The sequence below is a fragment of the Vicugna pacos genome, unplaced genomic scaffold (genome assembly GCF_048564905.1).
Source record: "Vicugna pacos unplaced genomic scaffold, VicPac4 scaffold_19, whole genome shotgun sequence".
Lineage (NCBI taxonomy): Eukaryota > Metazoa > Chordata > Mammalia > Artiodactyla > Camelidae > Vicugna > Vicugna pacos.
Window position 1 is genome coordinate 64,172,380 of NW_027328740.1, and position 13,652 is coordinate 64,186,031.

The 13,652-nt window shown below is 42.2% G+C and overlaps 1 protein-coding gene across 3 annotated transcripts in view; it reads left to right on the forward strand.

The window, feature by feature from the left end:
- LOC140693122 (uncharacterized) overlaps positions 1–13,652 on the forward strand; it is a 141,399-nt gene that overhangs the window by 20,722 nt on the left and 107,025 nt on the right. The gene's annotated exons all lie outside the window — the stretch shown is intronic.

The window sequence follows — 13,652 nt, forward strand, 5'->3', positions numbered from 1 at the left end:
GGTTTGGAGGAAAGCCCGGACCATGCAGCTTTGGTGTGTCAGACAGCGGCGTTTGTGATTTTCAGAGCAATGGCATTTATCCTTAAGGTTCTGGGGGGTGGGCAGGCCCACCCAGGAAGAAATCTGAAGAGAGGGTTTTGGCCACGTGTGCGCGTCTTGGGACGATCCAGAGGCTTCAGGGTCCAGAAGGGGAAACTCCTCAGAAGCTGGAGTCGGAGTGGGGAGTTGGGAGAATGTAGTCACACTCTCCTGTGATGAAGGGAGGGAGGCCTAGGGAGTCCGCACCCTAGCGGACTCTCTTTCCCACGAACAAAAGGCAATCAGACAGAAGATTTGAGGTAAGAAGGGATGGGCGTTGGGAGAGGAGCCAACCTGGAGAACGGTGGTTGAACAATTCTTGAATAGTCTCCCTGAAACATAGAGTTAAAAAAACCCAGACTCTTAAGAATATTGATAGTGACTGGGGAGGAGGCAGTTGTTTTTCTGACCTCCTAAGGGTAAGGTATGTATCCGGGGATATACAGAAGAATCGGGCAGTCTGTTCCTGGGGCTTCACCCTTACCAGGGGGAACAGTGCAAGTTTAAAGGGGGAGAAGGGCAGCGGAGGGAAACTAGCCAGGCCCCGTGTCACGTACCAGTCGGCCGCCCTACTTGCGTGTTGCATTCACATCCATGCCTCCCAAGTGGGCGGTGGCAGCCCCGTTTTGAAGATTGGGAAGCCTCCTCAGAGGTTTAAGGAATTGGTTCATTTAGCAGCTAGTAAATGCTGTAGCAGGATTCCAGCAGGGCCTTGTCAGACTTCAAGGGCATGTTCTCTCTACTAATTCCGGTTGTACCTGAAATGGTGAAGTGAGTCAGTTTCGGAGCCTTTCAGAGAAAGTACGCTTTAAGTGCCTCAGGACTGTTGCACAAAGCTCAGTGTTCTTTCATGGTTCGGAACCACCGCAGTGCTTTTTGCCCCACAGATGTAAGGTCTTACTCCTTTGACGATGGCGTGGTTGTAAATGACATACAGGTGCAAAACCACACTTAGCAGCTTCTGAAGGGAAACTCTCCTGTTCTCCCTTGATCGGCTTTCTTCCACGGGATGTAACTGTGCTGCAGCTAAGGCCTGAGCTTTCCGTATGGAGTGAGGGTTTGATATCCAAATTTAGCATAAAACAGTCAGATGGAGAAAATCGAAGATGACAATATATTTTGGGGTTTCATTAGACAAGACATACTATCTGTTAATGGCTCATAAAGCTAATGAGATTGAGTACAGAACATTGCATTTCTTACTTTCTACTGAGAGCTGTCTTCCAACATAAGGTTCTCTGCTTTGGAACTTCAGCTCAGCCACTAGGGCGCCTGTCATTGTGTTGGTGTGATTGCATTTACACAGTGCATGTAATCTGGGCTTCCTTAGCCCCAAACACTCCAGTGCAGAATCATAGGCTGTAGCCATCACTTAGTTATACAAATACTTCTAAAACTATATGATACCAAAAAAAAAATAAATAAAAATAAAGAGAGAGAGGGAGATTGCCTTTATCAAAGTTCCTTTGGATTTTAACTGCAAAGTGTTGTTGAGCAGCTCTGGTTTCCTTTGGATATGAATATATACATTTCTTTGCATGTAACTTAGATTTCAGGCTTGAACACCAAGCTCTTGTTTTCCATGAGCCACAAAAATCATAGCCAAATGACACACGTATGAAACAGTTTATTCTTTTTATCTGAGACAGAATCCTTGAATTTGGGACTTGAGCTGCGACTTTCCTGTTTGCTCTTCCCACCCCTCTTGTCACCTCACTCCTTTTTCCCACGTGGCCTCCAAGAGGTCATGGTCTCATAGGAGCAGGTGGACAAATACCAGTTGGTCGCCAAGCAGTGCTGCTGTAGATGGAGCCAGCCAAGAGCTAAAGGACATCATCAGGGAGGACTTCCTGGAAGAAATTGGCTCTACATTCAGTTCTGGGGACAGAGTAAGAGTCAGCCAGGGGAAGGAATCAAGAGGGTGACTCAGGTGGCAGGAGCAGCCTGGGTAGAGGCCTGGAGGCTTGTGGGGTGAGGACTCGGGGAGACTGCCCTGTGTGGTCCAGGGTGGTGGGTGACCCTGCTTTGAAGGACACTGGAGAGGGCCTAGGGGTGGAGGGCTTTGGAGGAGCTTGGTTTTTACTAGAACTGACACAGAAGAGGCAGTGAAGGGTGTCAGCAGGAAGTGACCCTTAGGAGAGCAGCTCTGCCTGTCCTTTTGAGTCCCACCCCTTCATTCTTTTATTCACAACACACGCAATTCTGAGTGTCTAGGGGAGAGGGGGTGGACCCACAGTAGTAAGCAAAATGTACTTGCTTCTTGAGAGCTTAGCAGTGTCAGAAGTTGACTTAGATTAAAATGTTTTATTAACACAGCAGGGCACCTAATCCAAAGTGCGGAGGTTGGAGGGAAGGAAGACTTCCTTGACAAACAGTTAAAATGAGCCTGGAGGCTAGTGGGAAGTAGCAGCATGTCACGGGGCCCCTGAGGTCACTGGGGACCTGGTACTGAGGTGAGGATGGACAAGCAGGGTCGGGGGTGGGGCTAGAACTCTACCAGGGAGCCTCTGATGGGTTTGAAGTGGGGGAAATGTAATCAAATTTGTGCTTTGGGAAGGCTGCCTTGGCTGTGTGTGTGTGTGTGTGTGTGTGTAGCGGGGAAGAGGGGGAGGGTGTCACCAACTGGGAGGGTCATTAGAAGACCATTCACAGGCTCGGAGGCCACCAGTGGGAGAGGGGCGTCGGGACTGCTTGGGGACCGCAGGGGCAGAGTGGATGCCGGGTTTCCTTGTGTGGAGGGCTTGTTAGCGGGGTCGCTCTAGCGACACCTTGTGGCTGGAAGTAAACAGATGGAGGCCGCCAGGTGGACTTACCTCTTCTCTCCTTCCCTGCCTTGTGTGATGATCTTAGCTCTGCCAACATATGGAACAGAAGAGCTAAGTTCCAGAGTAGCCCAGGACTTTGCTGGGCTCGTTCAAGTGAGAGCAGATAGGATTTAGGCTTGTGTTGAGATCTGTAAGTTAACTTAGCTAGAAACGTCCTGTCTTTTGGATTTTCATAGGGGTAGTAATTCTTGATAAAGATTGCTTTCTTGGTGAGAGGAAATTTAATACAACTGATGTCTTTCTCAAAAAATATCTTATCTTTTAAGAAATTTAATATTCAAAATAATAGGAATATTTTAAAATGATAAACTAAGGCTTTCGTGTAGTTTGTTTGGTTTCTGAGTTGATGTGTAGGTAGACCCTTTGCATTACATAATAGCACATCTTTGACAGTATTTAAAGAGCTGTTAGTGAGAGCCCCCAATTTGAAAGCATCATTAAAGCTTGCTCTGAAATAGTGAAGTCATATAGGTCTTGTTTGCAGAAGCCAGATATTTGGTTTATAATCTGCAGCATAGCTCCCTTTATAAAATAATAATAGATTCAAAATTAACAAAGTGGAAAATAATTGATTTTTTTTTAAAAATGAAACATAAACTTTCTTGTGCTATTGTTGCAACTGGAAATTTTGAAAAGAAAAATCCTATTGTAATATCATCTAAGTGAAATACATATATGTCTGTCACATTTGAATAGTAACTGCACAGTGGTTTTTGAAGTCAGGATCATTCCAGCTCAGATACTGGCAGTGATGGTTGCTGGTTTTCAATGGAAGAGCCTAAATTTGCTTTCTTAGCTTTATTCTTTTCTTTTCTTATATTTTCTTTTCTTTTCTTTTCTTTTCTTCTCTTTTCTTTTCTTTTCTCTCTCTCTCTCTTTTTTTTTTTTTCGGGTAGTGCGAGGGTTGAGTAGTGCTGTGCCAGCATGATTTGGGGGCAATTTGTGGGCAGATGTCGTGCAGCAGCAGTGAGATATTTCCATGCATTTTACTTTCCGGACATCACCAGGGAACATGTGTGGTTTGTGCCTGCAGGATGGGATGCTGCAGGACTCCCTGGTCCATCAATGTTATGTCTTGGAGCTGCTCCGGTCAGTGAATGATTTTCTGTGGCTTGGAGCTAATGTGGTCTGATGCAGATGATCAGATGTGTAACTAAAGTACTGTTACTTGAAATAAGAGAAAAGCTAGCAAAAATGTCTCTAAAATACAGGATGAGGGAGGAGAATTGGCTGAGCTGCTTGCAGTGGGGATATTCTTAGGTGACTCCCTCACTGTGTCTCCTGTCACTATCCCCCACAGCCCTGCATGGCAGTCCTACTGAAGCAACCATGCACTTTCTCAGAAACGCGCTGAATTTCCTTGTGCCTCTGATTGTTCACTTTTTTTTTTGAAAGCACATCTTGCCCTTTGCTTAAATGCCATCCCTGCTAGCCACCACTTACACTCATTCTTCTGGACCTCATCCATATATAGCTGCTGAATGAAAGAACAAAATGTAGTATCTCCATTTAGTGGAATATTATTCAGACATAAGAGTGAATAAAAAAGAAAAAATAAATAAAGGGGAATATGAAAAAAGCCATCTGCTCTGGGTAGTCCACCCTGACTGCTCAACCCGGCCTTTTCCCTTTGAAACCCCATCCCTTATACCCCACTCTACTATTTTTGATAGTATTTACCACCTTCTAATAAAGTTTAACATTTTCAAAAAAAAAGAGACATGCTGATACCACTTCAACATGGGAAAGCCTTGATAACAGCACGTTAACTGAAAGGAACCAGACACAAACAGCCACATATTGTTGATTTCAGTGATCTTAGAAATGCCCAGAATTGGCTCATGCAGTGGCAGAGAGCAGATGATGGTTGCAAGGGGCTGGGTGGAGGGGGGTTGTGGAGTGACTGCTAGTGACAGGGGTGTTCTATTGGGGTGATGAAGTGTTCTGGAAATAGATGGTGGTGAGGGCTGCACAACCGTGAGTGTGCAGAAGACTGCTGAGCGCTGTCTCTGGGAGTGCTTGTTGTTGGGGTGGCTTTATTTTGTTCTCATCCTGTAATGTGAAGGGTCATCTTGTGCTGAGACCATTCAACTCCTGTGAGTGGTAAGGCTAAGAGACTTTGCAGAGTCATGTTTCTTTTTTCCCCCTTGCTGAGTGTAGGCAAAAATGGTTTAAGCCTGAGAAAGTGCTCCATATGCAGAAATGTCTTTCAGTTTTGGCTGGTGTAAAAATCTTGTGAGCTTTTTAATCATTTAGGACAGTCTGTAGGGGGAAACAGCCTGTGAAGCCTGGGTGAGACTTGGAAGAGCCGCGCTACCCTCCCAGACACGGGTGGGGATTTCACCCCCATTCAGGCAGTGAAGGGCCAAGACCCGTGAGAGGAGTTGACAGTCATGAATATTTATGTGTATCCGCTGCTTCATCTTGGATATTAATTTCTAGCTGAGTCATTTTGTGGCGGCAGCCTCATCCTACATCAGGAATTTATAGTATCTGCTCTTTGAGGTGAAGAGCTGACAGACTTGATTATTTAACAGTCTATCTTGTATTGATATCTCAGATTCCTTTGTCAATCGCAAAACAGCAGAAATACAGACGTCCTTTAATGCCGATGTGACCTGGAGCAGGTTTAGTTTCTGTACCTCAGTGACCTTATCTGCGTGTGGGGAAGATGATAACAGTGCTTCCCTCAGAGGGGCTGGTGAGAGGAGACTGAGAAGCACAAGTGGAAGACTTACACGAGATGCTCATGAATGACAAAATTTAGTGCTCTCAGCCTGGTGAGGCCTCAGGGGCAGAGATGTCAGAACAGAGCAGTCCTAGCCAGAGTTCGATCCGCATTGTCAGGTTTTATGATCACTATCACCACTGTGGGTTATCAGGTAGTTTTAAGACTTGGTAATATGAATTCATGAATAATGTTAAAGACTAGACAACTCAGATCCGGTTTACATAGTTCTCAAGATTTCCTGTGAGAAATGGATATTTTTTCCCCATCTTAAATCTGAGTGGATTCTCTAAAAAAATTCTGTAGTCCTCCATCTTTTTCCTTTAATTCTCCTTTTTTTTAAATAAAAGTTTTTAAATGGAGTTACTGGGGACTGAACTGAGGGCCTCATGCATGCTGAGCACATACTCTCTCAACTGAGGTATACTCTCCCCCATAATTTTTTTAAACTTTACTTTCTTAGTATTCAGAGGTTAGAGGCCTCTAATTCTTTTTTTGGAGACTTGTCCATAAACCGGTAAATCTAAAATTAATGGACAAAATTTGGTTTATTAAAAAAATCATTAGAACTTTTATCAATCCATTCAAAAGGAAATGCTTATTGAGTTAAAATGTTTCTCCTTTATGGTGATTTCTAATTTTTGGTCTAGCTTAACTTATTAAAAGTAATCCTCATCATCATAATGACCAAGCTTGCTGTGAGTGGACACCTACCAAAGGCTAAACTGTTTTTCTCATGTTTTACTTCAAAGCAGGTGTTTGACGGTAGGTATCAATGTCTCCTTTTTGCAGCTGAGGGATTGAGAGGTGGGCAGCTTGTCCCAAATCAAACGCAGCTGGCGGTGCCTAGCTCGGTGCTGGAACCCAGGCTGCACAGGATGCATTCTCAATTTCTCCTCTGATCAGCCTCCCGTTGAGTGGTTTCCCGAACTCCTGTGAGTCCATAAATGACCGATTTTGGCGATCTCAGCCTGATGAGGCCTTCAAAGGAGAGACACCAGTGAGAATGTGAGACAGAACGGCATAAATTAAAATTGTACATTTTCACAAATGTTGCATTCTCAGGTAATGACTTAAATAGTTTATGTTTTCTTTATATTAGTGCTATGTAAGCACTAAAAACAAAACATTAAAAATGATTATAGTGCAAAATAGGAGTGGGCTTTGAAAGTCCAATCATTGCTAATGATGTTGCTTGTTTTTCTCTAGTGGTGTTTATTGACAGAATAATTTACAATGACTGAATTTGTTTTATGTATGTAGTCTTAGTATGGAGGAAAAGTTTGTCAGTGCATATTGAAAGTAAAATCTTTACTCTTTTCTTTCCTGATGATAAATATGTACGTTGTTTCCATGGCTTAAGTATATTTCCTCATTTGTGAAATTTGAGTGATGCCGTTTACCATGTCTGACTGTGAGAGGTAGACGCCTTGTATACAAAGCATCCAAGAGCTGCTTAGTAAAAATGTGCTGTCACAATGACAGATAGTTTAGAAGGATCAACTGTGAATACTAAAGAGGGTGGCTTGTTTCTGATGCATATTCAATATGGATATATATGAATATGGCTTAAAGTAACAAGGATTCAGGGTTTTGTGTGTGTGTGTGCGTGCAGTATGAAGTTTTAATGAAATCTGTATCATTCTATTGAGACAGGGACTAGTTAAATTGACTTAAGCAGACGACCTTGAAGATTATTTACACAGAATGTGTATTGTTACAACTCAGTGTTCATGCTGCCGTGTAACTATACACTCAGACATTTAAATTCGTAGGACTCTGACCAGAAGCATTAAGTTTAGAAAAATCCACATTGATCATTTTCAGGGAATAAGCTTCTCTCTTTTGTGATTAAAGAAAATTTTGATTTATTTTTCTGCACTCTTAATAGGTTTTAAAATATCAAAACATTGATTTGACATGTCAGCTTTTTTAATAGAAAAAAGCTCATGCTGTTTTAATATGTAAATAAATGTTTTTGTATTTCAATACACTTCTATGATTTCCTGGCTCTTTGAGAAGTATTTTGCAAGATACTTAGATTACCTCCTGTTGGAAAAATACAGACATGACTTTTATGAATATAGGCCTAGTACAGGTGTGTTGGTTTTTGCTACAGTGCAAGACATGAAGACTAGGAGAGCAGTATGTACTACATAAGCTTTTAGTTATCTGATTCTTGTTTCTGATCCACAGGCAATTTTTGTGTTGCACCTTTCCAGGCAACCAGGAAGGCCTTTTAAGCCATAGGTGGCGCTGTTGCACCTTCTTACAGTCTTAACTTTCCTGTTTGTAAAGGAAGTCTTAAACGTTTTTTTTTTTTTTTTGATTCCTTTGCTTAATGCTTCAGGGTAGCACAATGTCCATTATGTCTGACTACCTGGAACTATTATTCTGCTTATGTCTTAGTTTTATTCTATCATCTCGCTGTGAACATTTCAGACTTCCTGTGCAAACAGTTGCAACATCGGACTTTTCTTGCAGTGTTAGAAACCAGTGAGCCGGGATTTTATAAAAGAGCTAGAAGCGGCCTCTGGAGCACCTTAAAGCTGAAAAGTGTACTGAGTTCCCTAAGTATTATCCCCACCGCTGTGTGCCAATGGGTGGTAGGAGATTTGGTACATATACAAAGGGGTGTGGTGTTTTGACTTGGGTTTGTGTGCAAGCGCTGCCACTGAGCTATGTGATCCTGAGTCAGTTCGTTCTGAGTTTTTCCCTCGTCTGTGAGATGGGGACACTCATTTCTGCTTTGTAGATTTGTGAGAATTAGAAATTATGTAAAGTGTTTAGCACAGTGTGTATGACAAGAGGGCTCATAATCTTAACTGCTATTTGGTGTGAAGCCATCATTTGATAGTCTTTGGCAATTACTGAGAAACAGGAAAATAAGAAAAGCTGGTTTTATGATGAAAGATATTTGAGGAGGTTCCATAGTTCCTATACACATAATTTAGCATCAGCAGAGTCAGGACAGTTACACAGTCGCCCTGAACCAATGTTAAGCCACAGAATTTTTGTTACTTCATATATGTTGGGGCTTAAGGGGACCCAATACTTATACACATGTTGTGTCCAGCAGCCAACTGAGAGATGACAAAGAAGAACAGGCAGGCGATAAATGTCTCCTTTATTACTGATGAAGCCACGTTCTCCATGAAATTCAGGGCTGTGGGAGAGTGAGTGTCATGACACTATGTCCCAGAATTAGAGACTTACGCAGTCCCAGGTAACTCTGGTCCACAGCGAGCATTCCCTTGAGAGATTCTGACCCATAATGCACAGGACTGTCTTGCCATGGAACTGAGCATCCCGGCTGCTTCCTAAGGGTGGCCAACACTGGAGGGGAAGGAAAGCTTTCATATGCCCTGCTTGTCTCCCCGGACTCACACCTCAATCTGTTAGTGTGAGGAGGGCTAGCCGTGGGCCAGTGGTCAGGAGTGTGAAGGGAGAAGCAGTCTCCCATGGACCAGAGGAGTGGGGAGGAGGGAATCCCCCCTCAGTTTAAACAGGTGGTGGCTTGAAACAGAAGGGTGCTCCTCAAGAGTTTATAAGAGGGGAAATAAGGATTTCCTTTGGGACTCAGAATAGTCATGAAACACAGAAGATGATTAGATGGGAGACTTGTAAATCACTTTCTTATTAAATTGAAATTTGTTGGGCACCAAAAATGTGCTACATTCTTTTCTGAGAGTTTTACAGAAATGAATCCTCCAATTTTCACAACAAGTGAGTAAGAAAGATTTGATTGTTATCCCAGGTTTACAGTGTGGAAATTGAGGCACACAGAGGGTAAGTAATTTGGCCAAGGTAACAGAGCTAGTAAGTGGCAGAGTTGGGATTTAAATCCTGGCTATCTGGTTTCCAGGCTCCCAGGGATGGGCTTTGGGTGTTTACAGGTATCTGCATCCCTGGATCTCTGTACCTCTGCATCAGTTAGACCAGAAAGGACAGGGAAAGTGGAGTTATACAGGTGCTCACAGTCGTGTCTCAGCCACTGTCCATGGAGTGTGCCCCGTGATTGGCATTAATTGTTTTCCAGGCAGTAGATCTGTTCTTATAACAGAAATTTAGTCCATTGAGTTAATCTAGAAACCCTTCCTGCTCTGCTTCTGTCCACGCTTGCCATGTGACTGCCTGCCCGAGATTGGGCCGTGGAGGAGAATCTGTACTCATGGTTGAACTCTGATATTTCAATCTGGTTTGTAGTTTCACATCTCCTGTTACATTAATAAATTAAATTTCTGGTTTTCTTGCATCAGTGTGTCATAAGTTTGCTTAATGTGAAACCAGTCCATGGGAGCCGAGGGGTGCTGACGGTATAATTTCTGAGCATGTGGCATTTCTACCCGTGCAGAAATGGCTGGAGGATGTCCACCTTCCTCACTGATTTCTCCCAGCAGCAGGGTCCTCTCCCACCCCCGGATGTGAGGATGGGATCTCTCTGAGTAGGCCATTCAGAGGCCGAGTCCACCAATCCGAAAATGATGAAGTACCTGGAAGTGGGTTTAATAGAAGACAAGGGCTTCCAGGTTGTCAGATGTGCTGTTCGAGTCCATTTGGTGAAAAGCTGTCCACTGTCTGTGGTTGAGCTGCTTCTTTGCTGTTTAAAAGTCTGTATTACATGAAGGGATTTTAAAAAGCAGAAAGGTGTGATTTCAGGTGGTACATCCGCACTGGTGAGTAGTGCTGGATGACCGCCTGTGTGAGGAATAGACAGAGTCTTACAAACTTCATAAAACAGCTTTTAAAGCTCTTCCATCTGAGTGCACTTCGTATGGGGTCCAGTTCATGACTGGTCGCGCTGAGAGGGCACGTAACTGATGATGGCAGAAAGGACACGGAGGCATCAAAAAGGTCCCAGACATGTTCTGTGTTTAGAGGATGGGGCACAGAGTAATATATTTGAGATGGTTTTTCATTGAACACTTTGGAGTATTTTCTAGGACTCCCCAATCCCCCATGGTTCCATGCAGCTGGGTGTCCCCTCAGTGCAGCTCTGTCAGCGCTTGCCCTGGGCTGATGCGGTGTCACGGGGAGCAGGACGGTCAGTGTCCCCGGCTCCTCCGAGCTCCGTCTCCTCATCCGCAGAGCCGGGTTTCTCATCCGTGTCTACTTAGTAGGATTGCTGAGAATCACACGTGATGGTTGTCAGGTGTGATTTGTGGTTGTCTCTGTGATTGGCGTATAGTCAATATTTGATAGAAACTCTTGTTTTTTATTATAATTGTGGCTCCTAGATTGCAGTGGTTTTTAGTCTGCATTTATTTTTTTATATAAATTTATTCTTATTTTTAAGTAAGCACTTGTATTTATTTATTTTCATGAAGGTACTGGGGATTGAAGCCAGGAACATGTGCGTGCACAACAGGTGCTCTACAATGGAGTAATACCCACCCTCCTTGTCTGCACTTAAAAATAAATATTTCAATACACAAAATATTTCTTAAACACCATCATGGGTCCTATTTTCTGCATAGACAATTGAATACATATGCCATCTCAATAAGAATAAATGTCATAGGGACATACCTTTCTAAATCTGTTTACATGTTTTAAAACGATCATAGCTAGTGAAAAACACGAGTCTTGGATCCACTACTTCTTAGGGTCTGCTTTGCCATCATGGGGAATTACATTCTACAGAGAAGGCTAATTGGATCTCATTGATATTTGGATGATTTTGCAATGTTCAAGGCTTTCAAAAGCTGACCGTTTTGTATTTTAAACTAACTACAAAGTTATCTTCTAGAAGTTGTAAGTCCTTAGCTTGTGAAGTGCCCAGTAATTCAGTTTGTATATGTCTGTGTCTCTGTGAACGTGTATGTGTGTGATTTCAGGAATGTAGCAATAAGTTCCATATAGCCTTCTGAAATCTTTCTCCTCCAGTTCAAGGTGTAGGTATATATTTACACAAATAAATTGATACTCTTTTGTGATTTGGCATATTGGTGGGAATAAGAGGTTCTCATAATTGTTTCAGAAGGGTTGGGGAGCATGAGCTTAGAAAATGGGAGGAGATAGAGGCAGGGAGGTTCTTTAAACTTTGTGCAAGATGAGAAACAGTAGCTTTTCTTTTTTCTTCTAAAGCAAACTGGCACTGAATTGTAACATACTAATACTCAGAATTGCTTTTCTGATCAGAGACAAGTGCCTCAGATTTTTCAAGGCAACATGAATGATGAAATGTGTTTTAGCAGTTATCTTTAAAAGTAGTTTTATTTTTCAAGTATAAGTCTATAGACTGTTCTTTTTTTCCAGCTGTACAAGAATTTCTCATTGATCCAGGTACGTGATCAATGTGTTTAGTTTCTTTGGGTTATTTATTTTTTTTAAGTGCTTGATTCATTCTGGTGTGAATGAATGTTTAAAATTTCTGGATTTTGATCTTTAAAACTTGCTGATTTATCAGAACTGCAAAAAACCTGATGTTTGTTCCTTGTTTGGTGGGGCAACCTATTGATTTATGTTGTCTGTTATAGAGGGAAATTCTTCCTCTAGCCTGTAGATAATTAAGTGAATGGTTTGCAGTGTGCCTTAAAAATTATTTGAATGCATTGAGCATGTTTGTCCAGTGAATTTTGGATTGAGTCATAATAATGACTTTGCTTTGATTCTGTGGCTTTTGTCCTCTCCACAAGAATTTGAATTCTGTTGCATTTTGTATTCGTGTTCTTAACAGGGGAAGGAATTTTGCATTTTTTACAGAGGTGGGTTTTCCTATCCCCTCTGAATTCCTTCTGTAATTGATACAGCGAAAATCTGTTATTGCAGTGCTTAATTATTTCATAAAAAATTTTTTGGCTTAATCAGAAACAATGACAAAGAATGATAATAAAAAATACGAAAACCTTCCTTCCTTTGAAGAATAGAAATGAGGTGGTCAGGCTCACGCATGCTTTGTACCTGACACACTTACTCTCATGTCATTGTGTATCATGAGTCGGAGATGGAGTTGCTTCAGGTTTATAGATTTTTGTTTTAACATTTGTGTTGAATTCATTCTCTAGGCATGATGATTCCTGTTGCCTTTGTGGAAAGTGTAGATGAAGGGAAACAAATGCTTTGTTTTGTTTTCAGGAGGCCTGAGATGCTGATGAGAAAAGAGTAGAGGGTGGGCTGAGGAAAATAGTGATAGACCCTCACCTCCAGGCTGAAATTGATGAACAAAGAAATCAATTAAGTGTATTGGTATTTGACTAATAGAAGTCAGACAGCCCAGACTGTCTAGTTATGCCCAAAGGAAAGTACTGAATTCACCTGCAGAATTAGGTGCTTTACCATGTAGAAGCAGCTTAGAGCAATCAGAAAAATCAGTCTTATGATGAGATATAAAAAGAATATAATATCTTTTATTTCTGAAACTTTTCTACATTAAGTTGTGTAGAGCTAAAATTAAGTTTCAAGCACCAGGAGTTAAGAGTTTAGGTGGTTCTGTGGGATCGTTATTCAGGGATGTGTCTAGACCCTGCTGGAGTGGCCGAAGCTGGCAGGAAAAGATCCAGAGCCAGGATTTTTCATCCTAGGATGTCCTCCATAATGGTTCCATGTGGGAGCCCATGATTGAGTTAACAAGTTGTAACACATCGCAGCCGCCTGTCAACTTTAAGAAAAAAAATGTGCTTATTAACTGCTTTAAAGCAAACACCTGTGCATCCTCACTCCTGTCTCCTTGCCATAAAAAGCAGAGACAATGCCTTGCTTGCATATTTGAGGTTATAGATAGCACACTGCTTATTGCAGAGCAATGACCCAGGCCCTCAGCTATAAACGCCAGGCCTGCGTGGTGTTAGATAGTCTATTATCCCCAAAACAGGGACCAGGCTGGTCTGGTGGTCTGCTTTGTAATGAACATGTCTAAAAAATGTATCTTGTTCCCCTCAGCCCATGACTTCCCTAAAGGTAAACTAAGCCTTAGTACTCATGGTGGAGTCTACAATCTCTGTCTCATCCCTTCTTTCCCCAAGTTCCTGCCTACTATCTCACAACTGTTATTGACTTTTTACTTTGATTATACACAATAA